The sequence below is a fragment of the Bos javanicus genome, chromosome X, assembly GCF_032452875.1.
Source record: "Bos javanicus breed banteng chromosome X, ARS-OSU_banteng_1.0, whole genome shotgun sequence".
Taxonomy (NCBI): Eukaryota; Metazoa; Chordata; class Mammalia; order Artiodactyla; family Bovidae; genus Bos; species Bos javanicus.
The window spans coordinates 87,608,978-87,625,145 of NC_083897.1; the positions used below are offsets into that span (position 1 = coordinate 87,608,978).

General features: G+C 39.1%; 1 non-coding gene across 1 annotated transcript; it reads left to right on the forward strand.

The window, feature by feature from the left end:
• The first annotated feature begins 15,502 nt into the window (after positions 1-15,502).
• Positions 15,503-15,575, forward strand: TRNAE-UUC (transfer RNA glutamic acid (anticodon UUC)). The gene has a single exon. It is a non-coding gene; the product is annotated as a tRNA-Glu (tRNA).
• The last annotated feature ends 593 nt before the right edge of the window (positions 15,576-16,168 follow it).

Below are 16,168 nucleotides of genomic sequence, written 5' to 3' on the forward strand. Positions count from 1 at the left end.
TAAGAATCAAACATTTTGTCAAAATGCATGGTTCCAACTGCCACCTAGATGTAGATGTAAAAGTAATGTATCACTTTGGAAAGAATACTTTTTTGAAAAAATAGCTTTATTGAGTTATAATTGACCTACACATATTACATATTTAAAGTGTACAGTTTGATAAGTTTGACATATGTGTGTGTGTGTGTGTGTGTGTATTCATGGAACCAACACCTCAAATAAGATAATGAATCTATCCACTACTCCAAGACCTTCCCTGTGTCCCGTGTGTCTTTCCTTCTGTATGCCTGCCCCCATTCCCAGGAAACCACTGATCTGATTTCTGTCACTATAAATTAGCCTTAAAATTGAATACTGTGATTTCTCAACTTCCTTTTTTTTTTTTTTTCAAAATTGCTTTAGCTCTTTTAGTTCCTTTGGCCTTCCATATAAATTTTAGAATCAACTTGACTATATCTACAGAAAAATCCTGGAGCAATTTTAATTGAAATTGCTTTAAATCTGTAGAACAATTTGAAGAGAAATGGCATTTTTACTATTTTGATTCTTCCAATCCATGAACATGACATGTCTTTCCAATTATTTAATCTTGTCTGACTTGTTTCATCACCATTTTGTAGTTTACAGCATACAAATCTTATACATGTTTTGTTAGATTTATATCCAAGTATTTCATTTTCTGGAGCTATCATAAGTATCATTATTATTTAAATTTTTTGTTTCTAGTTGTTCATTGCTCACAAATTATGATTGGTGTTTGTAGGTTGACCCTGCATGTGATGACTTCACTAAACTCACTTATTAGTTATTACTACCTTGACTATCTCTATAGGTTTTCTGAGGTTCTTTGAATATATAATCATGTCTTCTGTGAGTAGGCAGTCTTATTTTGTCCTTTATAATATGTACATTTTAACTTCTTTTTCTTGCCTTATTGCACTGACTACAACTGCTGGTATTATTTTGAATAAGAATAGTAAGAGTGGATATCATTGCCTTATTCCCAGTCTTAGGAAAAAAGCATGCAGTCTTTGTTCATTAAATATGATGTTAGCTGTAGTAATTTGTAGATGGCCTTTCTCAGGTTGAGGAATTTCTGTTCTAGTTTAGTTTGCTGAGAGTTATTATTAGTAGTAGTATGGATGGATTTTATCAATTTTTTCTGCATTTGTTGATATGATCATATGGCTTTTCTTTTTTAGACATCGCTATGATAGATTTTTATTCCTGGGATAAACCTTGCCCTGGATTATTCTTTTTGTATATTACTAGATTCAACCTTCTAAAATTTTGTTTAGGATTTTTGCATCTGTGTTCATCAGGAATATTTGTCTCTAGTTTATTTCTACTATCTTTGTCTGGTGTTGATATCAAGATAATAATAGCCTCAGAAAATGAGTTAGAAAGTAGTTTTTCCTCTTCTATTCTCTGGAAAAGATGGTGTTTATCTATGGTTATTTATTCTATAAATACTTAGCAAAATGCACCAGTGAAGCCATTTGGACCTGGAAATTTCTTTTTCAGAAGGTTTTTCAAACTTTCTTAAGTAATTATAAGGTTACTCAGGTTATCTGTTTAATCTTGGTGAGGTTTGCTAGTTTCTGGCTTTCAAGGAACTGTTCATTTTCATATAAATTGTCAAATTTTTGTGTGTTGTTCACAGTGTTTCCATATTTTTTAATAATGTCAATGAGGTTTGTAATAACATCCCCCTTTTCCTCTGGTACCGATTATTTGTATCTTCTCTTTATTCTTTGTCTTTCCAGAAGCTTATCCGGTTATTAATCTTTTAAAAGAACCAATTTTTTATTTAATCGGTTTATCCTGTCTTCATTATTTTATTCCTTCTGCTTTATTTCTGTTTATGTTTATTTGTATATATGTTTATTTCTTTTTCTAGCTTCTTAAGTTAGAATCTTAGATTATGAACTTGAGACATTTCTTCTTTTCTAAAATAAGCATTTAATGCTATGATTTTTCCCTCGGCACTGCTTTTTCTGAAGCCCACAAAGATTGATATGTTGTATTTCCATTTTTTTAAGTTCAAAATATTTTCTAATTTCCTTGGAGACTTTCTTTTTTTAAATTTATTTTATTTTATTTTTAAACTTTATAAATTGTATTAGTTTTGCCAAATATCAAAATGAATCCACCACAGGTATAGTGCTGCTTAATTTCCAAATGATTGGAGAGCTTTATTGTTCTTTTTGGCAGTGACGTCAGGTTTAATTTCATTATGGTCAGAGAGCATACATTCTATAATTTCAGGTCTTGAAATTCACTGAAGTTTGATTTGGGACCTAGGTAAGGACCTTAGGACCTTGCTAAGTATTATATGTGCATTGAGGAAAATGTATATTCTGCTGTTGTGAGTGGAGTGTTCTACAGATGTCAGTTAGATTCAGTTGATGGTGTTGTTCAGTTTTACATCCTTTCTGAGTTTTTATCTTCTAATTCTGTTAATGAGAAAGGAGTGTTGAAATCTCCAACTATAATTTTGGATTTGTTTCTCTATTCAGTTCTGAAAGTTTTGGCCTTGTGTATTTTGGAACTCTGTTGTTAGGTGCATATACCTTTAGAATTGTATGTCTTCTTGGTGAATTGACTCTTCTTCAATATGTAAGGTCTCTCTTTATCCCTGGTAATTTTCTTGGTTCCAAAGTCTACTTTGTCAGTTTCTTTTGGTTCATATTTGCATGTTATATCTTTTTCCAAACTTTTACTTTTCAAGTACCTATATCATATTTGAAATGAGTTTCTTCTAGATAGCATATAATTGAGTATTTTAAAAAATGAAGAATAATTAATTTACAATATTGTGTTAATTTCAGGTGTAAGTTGAGACATTTTTAAAATCTAATAATCTCATATTTTAATTGATGTGTTTAAACTATTTACACTTGGTATAGTTTCTGATATGTTGGAATTTAGTCTGTCATTTTATTATGTGCTTTCTCTCTCTCTCTCTTTTTTCCTGTTTAACACTCCTCTGTTTACTCCTCCCTGCCTTCTTTTGGGTTATTTGAACTTATTCTTGTGTCTATCATGATTTTGACTATATCTGTTTACATTAATTTTATGACTACTTTGGGGATTATAAAATACATAGTTAATTCTTCGTAGTGTATTTAGAATCAATGTTTTGTCACTTAATTGGAATGTATAAATTTCACCACCATAGACGTCCCTTTACCCTTCTTCCTTCATGTTATAAGTGTATTGTATACTCTATCTGTATACATACTATATCTACATACCATATTTATATCATCAGTGTTAAATTTTTTGCTTTCAACTATCAAGCATATTCTATTCTTCTTCTTCTTTTTTTTTTTTTTTTTGGCCATGCCATGTGGCTTGTGAGATCACAGTTCCCCAATCAAGAACTGAACTCAGGCCACGGTGATGAAAGCCCAGAATCCTAACCACTGGGCTACCAGGGAACTCTCAAGCATGTTTGAAAGACCTCAAGAGAAGAATGCTATATTTACCAAGATACTTACCATTTTTGTTGTTCTTCATTTCTGATATTCCAAGTTTCCTTCCTATATTATTTTTATTGTCTGAAGAACTTCCTTTAGCAATTCTTTTAGAGTAGATATGCTGGCTATGATTTCTCTTAATTTTTCTTTGTAGGAGAATGTCTTTATTTCACCCTCACTCCTGAAGGCTATTTGCACTGGATATGGACTTCATGGTTGATAGTTCTTTTCTTTCAGCCTTCTAGCAGTTTAAAAATGTGCCATCTCCTTCTGGTTTTCATGGTTTCTGATGAGAAATCTTCAATTGTTGAAATCATTGTTCCACTACAGGCAAAGAGTCATTTTTCTCTCACTGATTTCAAGATTATTCAATCTGTCTTTAGTTTTGAGCATTTTGATTATAATGTGTCTGAAGATGAATTATTTGGGTTGATCTTGTTTACGGTTTGCTCAGCATCTTAAATCTATAGGTTTATGTGTTTTACCTAACTTGAGAAGTTCGGGGGATCCATTGTTTCTTAAAATATATTTTTCTGCCTCATATTCCTCTTTCTGGGCTTTCAATTACCTGAATATTAGACTTTTTATTGTTTTACCACAAGTTCCTGAAGTTCAGTTAATTTTTTTCAAAATTCTTTCTTTCTTGTTCAGGTTGGATAATTTTTACTGATCTAGCTTCAGATTCACTAGCTTTTTATTTCTCTGTTATCTCTATTCTGCTGTTGAGTCCATCCAGTGATTTTTTTTGTTCTTGCTGCTGTTTTATTTTTCAGTTCTAAAATATCCATTTGGTTAATTTTAAAAGTTAACTTATTTATTTTAATTAGATGCTAATTACTTTACAATATTGTGCTGGTTTTTGCCATACATTGACATGAATCAGCCATGGGTGTACATGTGTCCCCCATCCTGAACCCCACTCCCACCTCCCTCCCCATCCCATCCCTCAGGGTTGTCCCACTGGATTTTGAGTGCCCTGTTTCATGCATCAAACTTGGACTGGTCATCTGTTTCACATATGGTAATATACATGTTTCAATGCTATTCTCTCAAATCATCCCACCCTCGCCTTCTCCCACAGAGTCCAAAAGACTGTTCTATACATCTGTGTCTCTTTTGCTGTCTTACAGATAGGGTCATTGTAACCATCTTTCTAAATTCCATATATATGTGTTAATATACTGTATTGGTGTTTTTCTTTCTGACTTACTTCACTCTGTATAATAGGCTCCAGTTTCATCCACCTCATTAGAACTGATTCAAATGTGTTCTAATAGTTGAGTAATATTCCATTGGGTATATGTACCACAGCTTTCTTATCCATTCATCGGCTGATGGACATCTAGGTTGCTTCCATGTCCTAGCTATTGTAAACAGTGCTGCAATGAACACTGGGGTACACGTGTCTCTTTCAGTTCTGGTTTCCTCTGTGTACATGCCAAGCAGTGGGATTGCTGGGTCGTATGGCAGTTCTATTTCCAGTTCTTAAAGGAATCTCCACACTGTTCCCCATAGTGGTTGTACTAGTTTGCATTCCCACCAACACTGTAAGAGGGTACCCTTTTCCCCACACCCTCTCCGGCATTTATTGTTTGTTGACTTTTTGATAATGATTCTGACAGGTATGAGATGGTACCTCATTCTGGTTTCAATTTGCATTTCTCTGATAATGAATGATGTTGAGCATCTTTTCATGTGTTTGTTAGCCATCTGTATGTCTTCTTTGGAGAAATGTCTGTTTAGTTCTTTGGCCCATTTTTTTATTGGGTCGTTTATTTTTCTGGAATTGAGCTGCAGGAGCTGCTTGTATATTTTTGAGATTAATTCTTTGTCAGTTGCTTTGTTTGCTATTATTTTCTCCCATTCTGAAGGTGTCTTTTCACCTTGCTTATAGTTTCCTTCGTTGTGAAAAAGCTTTTAAGTTTAATTAGGTCCCATTTGTTTATTTTTGTTTTTATTTCCATTACTCTGGGAGGTGGGTCATAGAGGATCCTGCTGTGATTTATGTTAGAGAGTGTTTTGCCTATGTTTTCCTCTAGGAGTTTTATAGTTTCTCGTCTTACATTTAGATCTTTAATCCACTTTTAGTTTATTTTTGTGTATGGTGTTAGAAAGTGTTCTAGTTTCATTCTTTTACAAGTGGTTGACCAGTTTTCCCAGCACCACTTGTTAAAGAGATTGTCTTTTCTCCATTGTATATTCTTGCCTCCTTTGTCAAATATAAGGTGTCCACAGATGTATGGATTTATCTCTGGGTTTTCTATCTTGTTCTAGTGGTGTATATGTCTGTTTTTGTGCCCGTACCATACTGTCTTGATGACTGTAGCTTTGTAGTATAGTCTGAAGTCAGGCAGGTTGATTTCTCCAGTTCCAGTTTTCTTTCTCAAGATTGCTTTGGCTATTTGAGGTTTTTTCTTTTTCCATACAAATTGTGAAATTATTTGTTCTAGTTCTCTGAAAAATACCATTGGTAGCTTGATAGGGATTGCATTGAATCTATAGTTTGCTTTGGGTAGTATACTCATTTTCACTACATTGATTCTTCTGAATCATGAATATGGTCTATTTCTCCATCTATTTGTGTCATTTGATTTCTCTCATCAGTGTTTTATAGTTTTCTATATATAGTTTTTTTGTTTCTTTAGGTAGATTTATTCCTAAGTATTTTATTCTTTTCATCACAATGGTGAAAGGACTTGTTTCCTTGATTTCTCTTTCTGTTTTCTCATTGTTAGTGTATAAGAATGCAAGGGATTTCTGTGTATTAATTTTATATCCTGCAACTTTACTATAGTCGTTGATTAGCTCTAGCAATTTTCTGATGGTATCTTTAGGGTTTTCCATGCAGAGGATCATGTCATCTGCAAACAGTGAGAGTTTTACTTCTTTTCCAATATGGATTCCTTTTATTTCTTTTTCTTCTGATTGCTGTGGCTAAAACTTCCAAAACTATGTTGAAAAGTAGTGGTGAGAGTGGGCACCCTTGTCTTATTCCTGCCTTTAGGGGAAATGCTTTCAATTTTTCACCATTGAGTATAATGTTTATTGTGGGTTTATCATATATGGCTTTTATTATATTGAAGGTTCCTTCTATGCCTGCTTTCTGGAGGTTTTTTTTTTTTTATCATAAATGGATGTTGAATTTTGTTAAAGGCTTTCTCTGCATCTATTCAGAGAATCATATGGTTTTTATCTTTCAATTTGTTAATGTGTTGTATCACATTGATTGATTTGCAAATATTGAAGAATCTTTGCATCCCTGGGATAAAGCACACTTGGTCATGATATATGATCTTTTTATTATGTTGTTGGATTCTGTTTGCTAGAATTTTGTTGAAGATTTTTGCATCTATGTTCATCAGTGATATTGGCCTGTAGTTTTCTTTTTTTTTGGTGGCATCTTTGTCTGGTTTTGGTATTAGGGTGATGGTGGCCTCATAGAATGAGTTTGGAAGTTTACCTTCCTCTGCAATTTTTTGGAAGGGTTTGAGTGGGATAGGTGTTAGCTCCTCTCTAAATTTTTGGTAGAATTCAGCTGTGAAACTGCCTGGTCCTGGGCTTTTGTTTGTTGGAAGATTTCTGATTACAGTTTTGATTTCCATGCTTGTGATGGGTCTGTTAAGATTTTCTATTTCTTCCTGGTTCAGTTTTGGAAAGTTATACTTTTCTAAGAATTTGTCCATTTCTTCCAAGTTTTCCGTTTTATTGGCATATAGTTGCTGATAGCAGTCTCTTATGATCCTTTGTATTTTTGTGTTGTCTGTTGTGATTTCTCCATTTTAATTTCTAATTTTGTTGATTTGACTCTTCTCCCTTTTTTCTTGATGAGTCTGGCTAATGGTTTGTCTATTTTATTTATCTTCTCAGAGAACCAGCTTTTAGTTTTGTTGATTTTTGCTATAGTTTTCTTTGTTTCTTTTTCATTTATTTCTGCCCTAATTTTTGTGATTTCTTTCCTTCTATTAACCCTGAGGTTCTTCATTTCTTCTTTTTCTAGTTGCTTTAGGTGTAAAGTTAGATTATTTATTTGATTTTTCTCTTGTTTCTTGAGGTAAGCTTGTATTGCTGTGAACCTTCCCCTTAGCACTGCTTTTACTGAATCCCATAGGTACAAACATATGGAGGCTAAACAACATGCTTCTGAATAAACAATAAATAACAGAAGAAATTTAAAAATGCATAGAAACAAATGAAAATGGTTAATTTTTATGTCTTTTTTATATTCCAATGCTTTCCATTTTCATATTTGTTTTGAGAATTTTCATGATTGCTCATTCAATCATTTTTATAAAGTGCTTAGCAGATAATTCCAACATCTGCATTATCTCATTCTTGGCACCTGTTGATTGTCATGCCCCACTTGAATCAAATATTTCATTGTTCTTTATATGCTGAGTAATTTTGGATTGTATCCTGGACATTTTGAATATTACATTATGAGACTCTAGGTCTTGTTTAAATCCTATAAAGACTGCTGATTGCTTTTTTTGTTTTAGTCACTAAGTTGTGTCCAACTCTTTGTGACACCATGGACTGTAGCCCACCAGGCTCCTCTATCATGGGATTTCCCAGGCAAGAAGACTGGAGTGGGTTGCCATTTCCTTCTCCAGAATATCTTCCCAACCCAGGAATCAAACCCACATCTCCTGCATTGGGCAGATTTTTTACCATTGAGCCAGCAGGGAAGCCAGAAGAATGTTGATACATTTGTTTAACAGACAATCTTCATGGTTAAGCTCAGTCCACAGGTTCCATCCTATCTTCTGCGAGTGTGGTTCCAGTGTCAGTTCAGTTTTCACAAGCTTTTCAGTGCTATTCAGATCTGTCTCATGTGTGTATTCCCCAGTGGTGAGTCTGGAACCAGGGGAGAGGTACAGCATTAGCTCAGTTCTCAAAATCTTTCGATCTTTAATTAAGATCCAATCCATGCACATGCAGATCAGTTGCTGGGGAAAGCAACTCCATAAAGTTGTTTATGAACACCTGGGCTCAAGCTCAATCTGCAAAGACCTTTTCGTTGGAGATCTCACGCAAGCATGGTGGATCTGAAGCCTCACCCAGCCTTCTGCCCCAGTCTTCACTGCAGTCCTCTAGTTGTCTGATCTCCGCTTGGTCCTGTCCTACCTTCATTTCTCAAGGGAGTTCAGAGAGCAACCAGGCTGGGGTGAGGAGACTCCCAGCACTCCATGAAGGGTATGGAAAGCTTTATTGTAGACCATCAGGACCAGGGATGATCTGAAGCACAAAATAGGACACCTTTTCCTTCCCCCAATTCAGCTGGCTCAGCTCTTAACCCATTCACTTCCAAATAGTGACAGCAGTGGAATGGCTGAGGAGGCACGTCATTCAAGGTACATCAGAGAGTGGTGAAATATCAGAGGAGCTCCAGGGACTAAGGTGGCTTGTCTAAGGACTTTGAGGAGCAAATGTAGAATTTCAGGTGATCCCAAGTTTCCAGAGTGACTCTCCTCTCTCCAAGACCCCTAGACCCAGAAACTCAACCTAGTGGGACCCAGGCTCTAGCCCCCTCCCCTGGCAGTGGAAGTCTTTCCCATGACAAACAACCCCCTTGCACTATCCTGAGTCTTTTCTGGCTAGCTGCCCAGATGGCCATCTAGTCAACGAAACTTCTAAAATAACATCTACTTGGCAGTGAATCAAGACATCTGTTTAACCCACAAATGCACAGTTCAGATCAACCCCTGAATCAAAACATCTTGTCAAACCCCAAAGCAGATCATCTGGTCACTTTGACTTATCAAAGGGAAATCTTTTATTATCCCTGAGGGTACCTGTACATTTCTTGCTGGACATGCCAAGAATGCAAGGCCCTAGTTACTCTTAACTCAGTTTATTTTTCAGAGTTGTGTTTGCAGCAAGCTCCCTTGAGAAATGAGGTAATATTTCCTTCCAGACAAAAAGCAGGCTTGTTGCTGCTTTTTGGAGCAATTCAGTTCAGTTCAGTCGCTCAGTCATGTCCGACTCTTTGCGACCCCATGAATCGCAGCACGCCAGGCCTCCCTGTCCATCACCAACTCCCGGAGTTCACTCAGACTCACCTCCATCGAGTCAGTGATGCCATCCAGCCATCTCATCCTCCATCGTTCCCTTCTCCTCCTGCCCCCAATCCCTCCCAGCATCAGAGTCTTTTCCAATGAGCAATTAATACCCAACATTTAGTGTTCCTTTCCACTATGTGCACAGGCATGTATCTAGGCTCACCTGTGTTACCTGCTTGGAGAACCAGTTCAAACACTATGCTAGCTCTTTGGCTACTGCTTTTGCTGTGAATAGTAAAGTCCTTTATCTCTGACCCAGGAGTCTCATGTCTTCTGCTTGAAACAGGATAGCATGTTAGCTTGCAAGTAGGGTAAAATCTCAGTGTGAAACTGTTAGTCGCTCTCAGTCATGTTCAACTCTTTTGTGACCCCATGGACTGTAGCCCGCCAGGCTCCTCTGTCCATGGAATTCTCCAGGCAAGAATACTGGAGTGGGTTGCCAGTCCCTTCTCCAGGGGATCTTCCCGACCCAGGGATAGAACCTGGATCTCCCGCATTGGAGGCAGATTCTTTACCATCTGAGCCACCTTTTACAGTTCTGGACATTGACCTGCACCCATCAGACACTGAGTCCAGGGTCCTCAGGCCAGGCAGTAACACCAGCTCCTCATACCAGGCACTAGATCCTGTCTCCCTCCTGCCAGATACCAACTCCCAACCTCTGCTGCCAACTACTACTGCCCCAATTCCACCTCCAGAAGCTAATTCCACACATATAGCTCCAGAATCTATCTCCTACTTTATGCTTCAGAGACTAGATTCCAGTCTCTCCCTACAGAGACCAAGTTCTGACCTCTCCTGCCAAAAATCAAGTCAGGCACTCTGCCTCCCATCCTGTGCCATGATCAATAAGTTCCCCAATTTCTCCACCAGAGGCCAAACCTCCACTCCCCATCCAAGTGCTAAGTCCCAATTTCAGCTCCAGGATCTAAGTCCTTGTTCTTAGTCCTGAGATGAAGGCTCCAATTTTCAGTGAAGAGGCTAAGTCCCAACTTCCACAAGTGATCACCAAAGCGGGTTTAACCACCTGATCTTAACCAAACATTTCATGGTACCATTTCTCAGGCAGAGGAGAAAGGAACAGGGAGAGACTAGCAAAGGTAGACCCTGGAGTCTGCCAGAGAAGATACAGAGTCCCTTCAGGACTGATCCTAGAAAAACCAGGAACAATTAGAGACTCTGAGCAGGCCCCTCCTACCTTCTGTGGCTGGTTGGTCTGTTGATAATGACCCAGGCACCTAGAAGCCCCCTTTCTTGGGTAGAGGAAGTTGGGGAGCAGTGGCACAACATCTGGGGCCAACATCAAGGGTACAGAGGCCTTTTAGGATGGACCCACTGGGAAAAAGGGGTAAACCCAAATATAAGCACATGTTCTCCCGACAGAGTTGGCTAGACACACAACCTGCACCTGGACACTTTGTGGCCTCATTTCTTATGTAGGGGAGAAAAGAATTCATGAAAATAGCACAAGTCAAGTCTGGGGTTCTCCCTGGTGGGTGCAGTGAGTGGCCTTTCAGGAGGGGCAATGTAGGAACTGGATGGATCTGGGGCCCCAAGAAACCCCCCTCTCTGTATCCAGCTAGTCTTCCAATAACTACCAGTGATCTGTGCTCCAGTTTATCATGTGAAGGAGCAAAGGAATCTCATGCAATGATCCCATGAGCCAATGTGAAGTATAAAGAAATCTTTCAGGGGAACCTCCTATGGAACAGGGACCATTTGAAACCTCATCTAAGCTCCATCCTCTCCAGCCTAACACTGTCACTCTCTCATGCTGTAGTCTGGAAAGTTGACTGACTTTCTCAGCTCCCCTGGACCTCCACACAGGGTGCAGAGGCCTTTTAGGAGGTCCCCTCCAGACATCTAGCTCTAGGAAAAGCCTCAGATCAAGCTCCTCACACCTCAGGAGGCTAACTCTTTCACATCAACCCTGTTGCTTCCCAGCCCCAGTTCTCAGAGGTGAGGTCAGAGAGTAGTAGGACAGGCTTCCTGGCCCTTTGATGGCTTCCAAACAGGATAAGCTTGTGGGGCCCTGGGTTCCTACCTTTGCAATCAGTAGGACCAGTGCCAGGAGCCCTGGGGGCCTCTTCAGGAGAAGAAGAGGCCTTTTTGTAGAAAGCTCTGACATTCAAGGCTGGTCCCTACCTCCAGATGAAACTCATCCTCAAACTGCAGCAAGTTAACGAGGTTACCGCAACCCAGTGACATCTTGGTTTTGGTTATCATCTAGGAGAAGTCATTTGCATTTGAAAAGACTTGAGTCCTTGAGAATCCCTGCAGTGAAGGAAGAAGCATCAGTCAGTTCAGTTCAGTTCAGTCGCTCAGTCCTGTCCGAATCTTTGCGACCCCATGAATTGCAGCTCGCCAGGCCTCCCTATCCATCACCAACTCCCAGAGTTCACTCAGACTCACGTCCATCGAGTCAGTGATGCCATCCAGCCATCTCATCCTCTGTCGTCCCCTTCTCCTCCTGCCCCCAATCCCTCCCAGCATCAGAGTCTTTTCCAATGAGTCAACTCTTCCCATGAGGTGGCCAAAGTACTGGAGTTTCAGCTTTAGCATCAGTCCTTCCAAAGAAATCCCAGGACTGATCTCCTTCAGAATGGACTGCTTGGATCTCCTTGCAGTCCAAGGGACTCTCAAGAGTCTTCTCCAACACCACAGTTCAAAAGCATCAATTCTTTGGCGTTCAGCTTTCTTCATGGCCCAACTCTCACATCTATACATGACCACTGGAAAAACCATAGCCTTGACTAGATGAACCTTTGTTGGCAAAGTAATGTCTCTGCTTTTCAATATGCTATCTAGGTTGGTCATAACTTTCCTTCCAAGGAGTAAACGTCTTTTAATTTCATGGCTGCAGTCACCATCCGCAGTGATTATGGAGCCCAGAAAAATAAAGTCTGACACTGTTTCCACTGTTTCCCCATCTATTTCCCATGAAGTGACGGGACCATATGCCATGATCTTCGTTTTCTGAATGTTGAGCTTCAGGCCAACTTTTTCACTCTCCACTTTCACTTTCATCAAGAGGCTTTTTAGTTCCTTTTCACTTTCTGCCATAAGGGTGGTGTCATCTGCATATCTGAGGTTGTTGATATTTCTCCCAGCAATCTTGATTCCAGCTTGTGCTTCTTCCAGCCCAGCATTTCTCATGATGTACTCTGCATATCAGTTAAATAAGCAGGGTGACAATATACAGCCTTGACGTACTCCTTTTCCTATTTGGAACCAGTCTGTTGTTCCATGTCCAGTTCTAACTGTTGCTTCCTGACCTGCATACAGATTTCTCAAGAGGCAGGTCAGGTGGTCTGGTATTCCCATCTCTTTCAGAATTGTCCACAGTTTATTGTGATCCACACAGTCAAAGGCTTTGGCATAGTCAATAAAGCAGAAATAGATGTTTTTCTGGAACTCTCTTGCTTTTTTGATGATCCAGCGGATGTTGGCAATTTGATCTCTGGTTCCTCTGCCTTTTCTACAACCAGCTTGAACAGCTGGAAGTTCATGGTTCACGTATTGCTGAAGCCTGGCTTGGAGAATTTTGAGCATTACTTTACTAGCATGTGAGATGAGTGCAATTGTGTGGTAGTTTGAGCATTCTTTGGCATTGCCTTTCTTTGGGATTGGAATGAAAACTTACCTTTTCCAGTCCTGTGGCCACTGCTGAGTTTTCCAAATTTGCTGGCATATTGAGTGCAGCACTTTCACAGCATCATCTTTCAGGATTTGAAAGAGCTCCACTGGAATTCCATCACCTCCACCAGCTTTGTTCATAGTGATGCTTTCTAAGGCCCACTTGACTTCACATTTCAGGATGTCTGGCTCTAGGTCAGTGATCACACCATCGTGATTATCTGGGTCATGAAGATCTTTTTTGTACAGGAAGAAGCATATCAGGTAGAATTTCAGCAGACCACAGGGCCATCTGAAGCCAACACTATGCTCCCTGACCTGTACATAGCTAGCTGCCTAGCATAGTTCTGATTGTCCTCTGACCTCCAATCCCAACCTGAGGAGGTCTAAGAGGGGCCAGACTAGTACCAAGAGGCCTCAAGAGCCTGTGCAAGGGGTGCAGAGACTGTGGGGGATATCTGTGGGAAGTCCATGGAATTCAACACAGAGGACTCAGAGACCTTTTAGAAAATGCCTACTGTGGAACTGGGGTGATCTTAATCCCCAAGACGTGCTCCCCCAATCCCAGTTGTAGCCAGCTATCTAACCAACCTCAAGTAAGGAGCTTCTTGGCCCTCTTTCTCAGCCATACCAAACCCTAACCCCAAAATCGAACAATTAAATATGGACCTCATCCTAAACTTAATCCCAAACACTGATTCAGACCATGAACTCAACCTTCACATTAATCATAACCCTAAAGTCAAAGCTATCGTTTTTCCAGTGGTCATGTATGGATGTGAGATTTGGACCATAAAGAAGGTTATCAGATCAGATCAGTCGCTCAGTTGTGTCTGACTCTTTGTGACCCCATGAATCGCAGCACGCCAGGCCTCCCTGTCCATCACCAACTTAAGAAGGTTAAGTGCCAAAGAATTGATGCTTTTGAACTGTGGTGTTGGAGAAGACTCTTGAGCAGCCATTGGACTGCAAGGAGATCAAACCAGTCAATCCTAAAGAAATCAATCCTAACTTGTCATTGGAAGGACTGATGCCAAAGCTGATGCTCCAGTGCTTTGGTTACCTGATGGGAAGAGCTGACTCGTTTGAAAAGGCCCTGATGCTGGGAAAGATTGAGGGTGGGAGGAGAAGAGGATGACAGAGGATGAGATGGTTGGATGGCATCACTGTCTCAATGGACATGGGTTTGAGCAAGCTTCAGGAGATGGTGAAGGACAGGGAGGCCTGGTGGACTACAGTCCATGGGATCTCAAAGAGTCAGACACAATTGAGCAACTGAACAACAACAAAACCTAGTTTTAAACTTGACTATAAACCCTAATCCTAAAACTAACCATAAACTAGAGCCTAAACATTACCTGATCATGACCCTGACTCTAACCCTTAGCCTAATCCTAAACTTGATTTTTACCCTAAACCTATCCCTAATCATGAACCTGACCCTGACTGAAACCTAACCAGAACACTAACCCTTACTGAGAACCTGACGTAACTTTACATCTAACTCTAATCTTGACCCTGAAGTTAATACTAAACCCTAATTCTGACCCTGACAATGAGCTTGATTCATCCTGATAGTGATTCTGAAACTGACACTCACTCTAATTCTGACCATGAACCTGACACTAATCATGAAATTAACTGTTTCCCTGATCCTGTACCTTACCCTGATCCTAAATCTGGCCATAACGTTGATACTAACATTATCTCTAAACCTGATCCTATGCTTATTTTGTAAGAAAATGTGTTATTCTGATCTTGTTTTTACATATACTGTTAATAATAAAAAGATTTTCTCTAATTAGTCATAAGAAGTTACTTTTAAGAAAAATGTGTTATTTTAATGTTTTCACTGACCTTGTCCTCACAAATATTGCTAAGTTTCATCAAAGTTTACTCTAAATCACAGTAAGTAGCTACTTTGGAGAAGAATGTGTGATTGTGGGCACATTTTTACTTATACTACTTAGATTAATCTAAATTTGCTCTAACTTTCAAGAATTTGTTTCCTTGGCAAAGAAACTGAGATTCTGAGCTTGTTTTAAAACATACTGCTTCTTTTCGTCTAAGTTTGCCCTAATTTACACTGGGGATTTACTTCTAAGAAGAATGTGTGATTCTAAGCTTGTTTTCATTTATATTGCTTAATTCCATTTAAGTTGCACTAAATCACTACATGCATAATTTTTTAGAATTATGTGTGATTCTGTGCTTATTTAAACATATACAGCTTAGTTTCATTTTCATTTACTCTATCCATAAAAGTAGTGCTTTTAAGAAAAATTTCTGATTCTGAATGTGTTTTAAAATAAAGCTCTTGGGAGTTCCCTGGAGGTCCAGTGGTTAGGACTCTGCACTTTCACTACCGAGGGCCCAGGTTCAATCCCTGGTCAGGGAACTAGATCTGACAAGCCAGGTGGCATGGCCATAAGTAAATAATAAAATAAAGCTCTTAGTTTCACTTAGATTTACTTTAACTCACTGTAAAGAGTTTATTTACAGGAAATATGTGATTCTAAACTATTTACATAGAAACTGCTAGTTTCATTAGATTTTATTCTAACTGGTATTGAGAAATTACTTTGAAGAAGAATGCAGGTTCTGAGCTTGCTTTCTTTCTTTTCTTTTCTTTTTTTTAGAGGCTGATCTTCTTAAAAAATATTTATTTATTTATTCGTTTGGCTGCGCTGGGTCTTGGTCGGGGCACGTAGGGTCTTTGCTGGGGGCTCTTGGTTGCAGCGCCCGGGCTTCTCTCTAGTTGTGACAAGTGGGCTCTAGAGTGCAGCCTTAGTGGCTGTGGCACAAGGGCTTAGTTGCCCCACAGCATGTGGGATCTTAGTTCTCTAACCAGGGACTGAACTTGAGTCCCCTGCATTAGAGGGTGGATTCTTAACCACTGGACCACCGGGGAAGTCCCTGAGCTTGTTTTCATGTAAGTACTTACTTTCATTTAGATTTATTGAAACCCAATTAAGACCTTTTTGAAGGGCC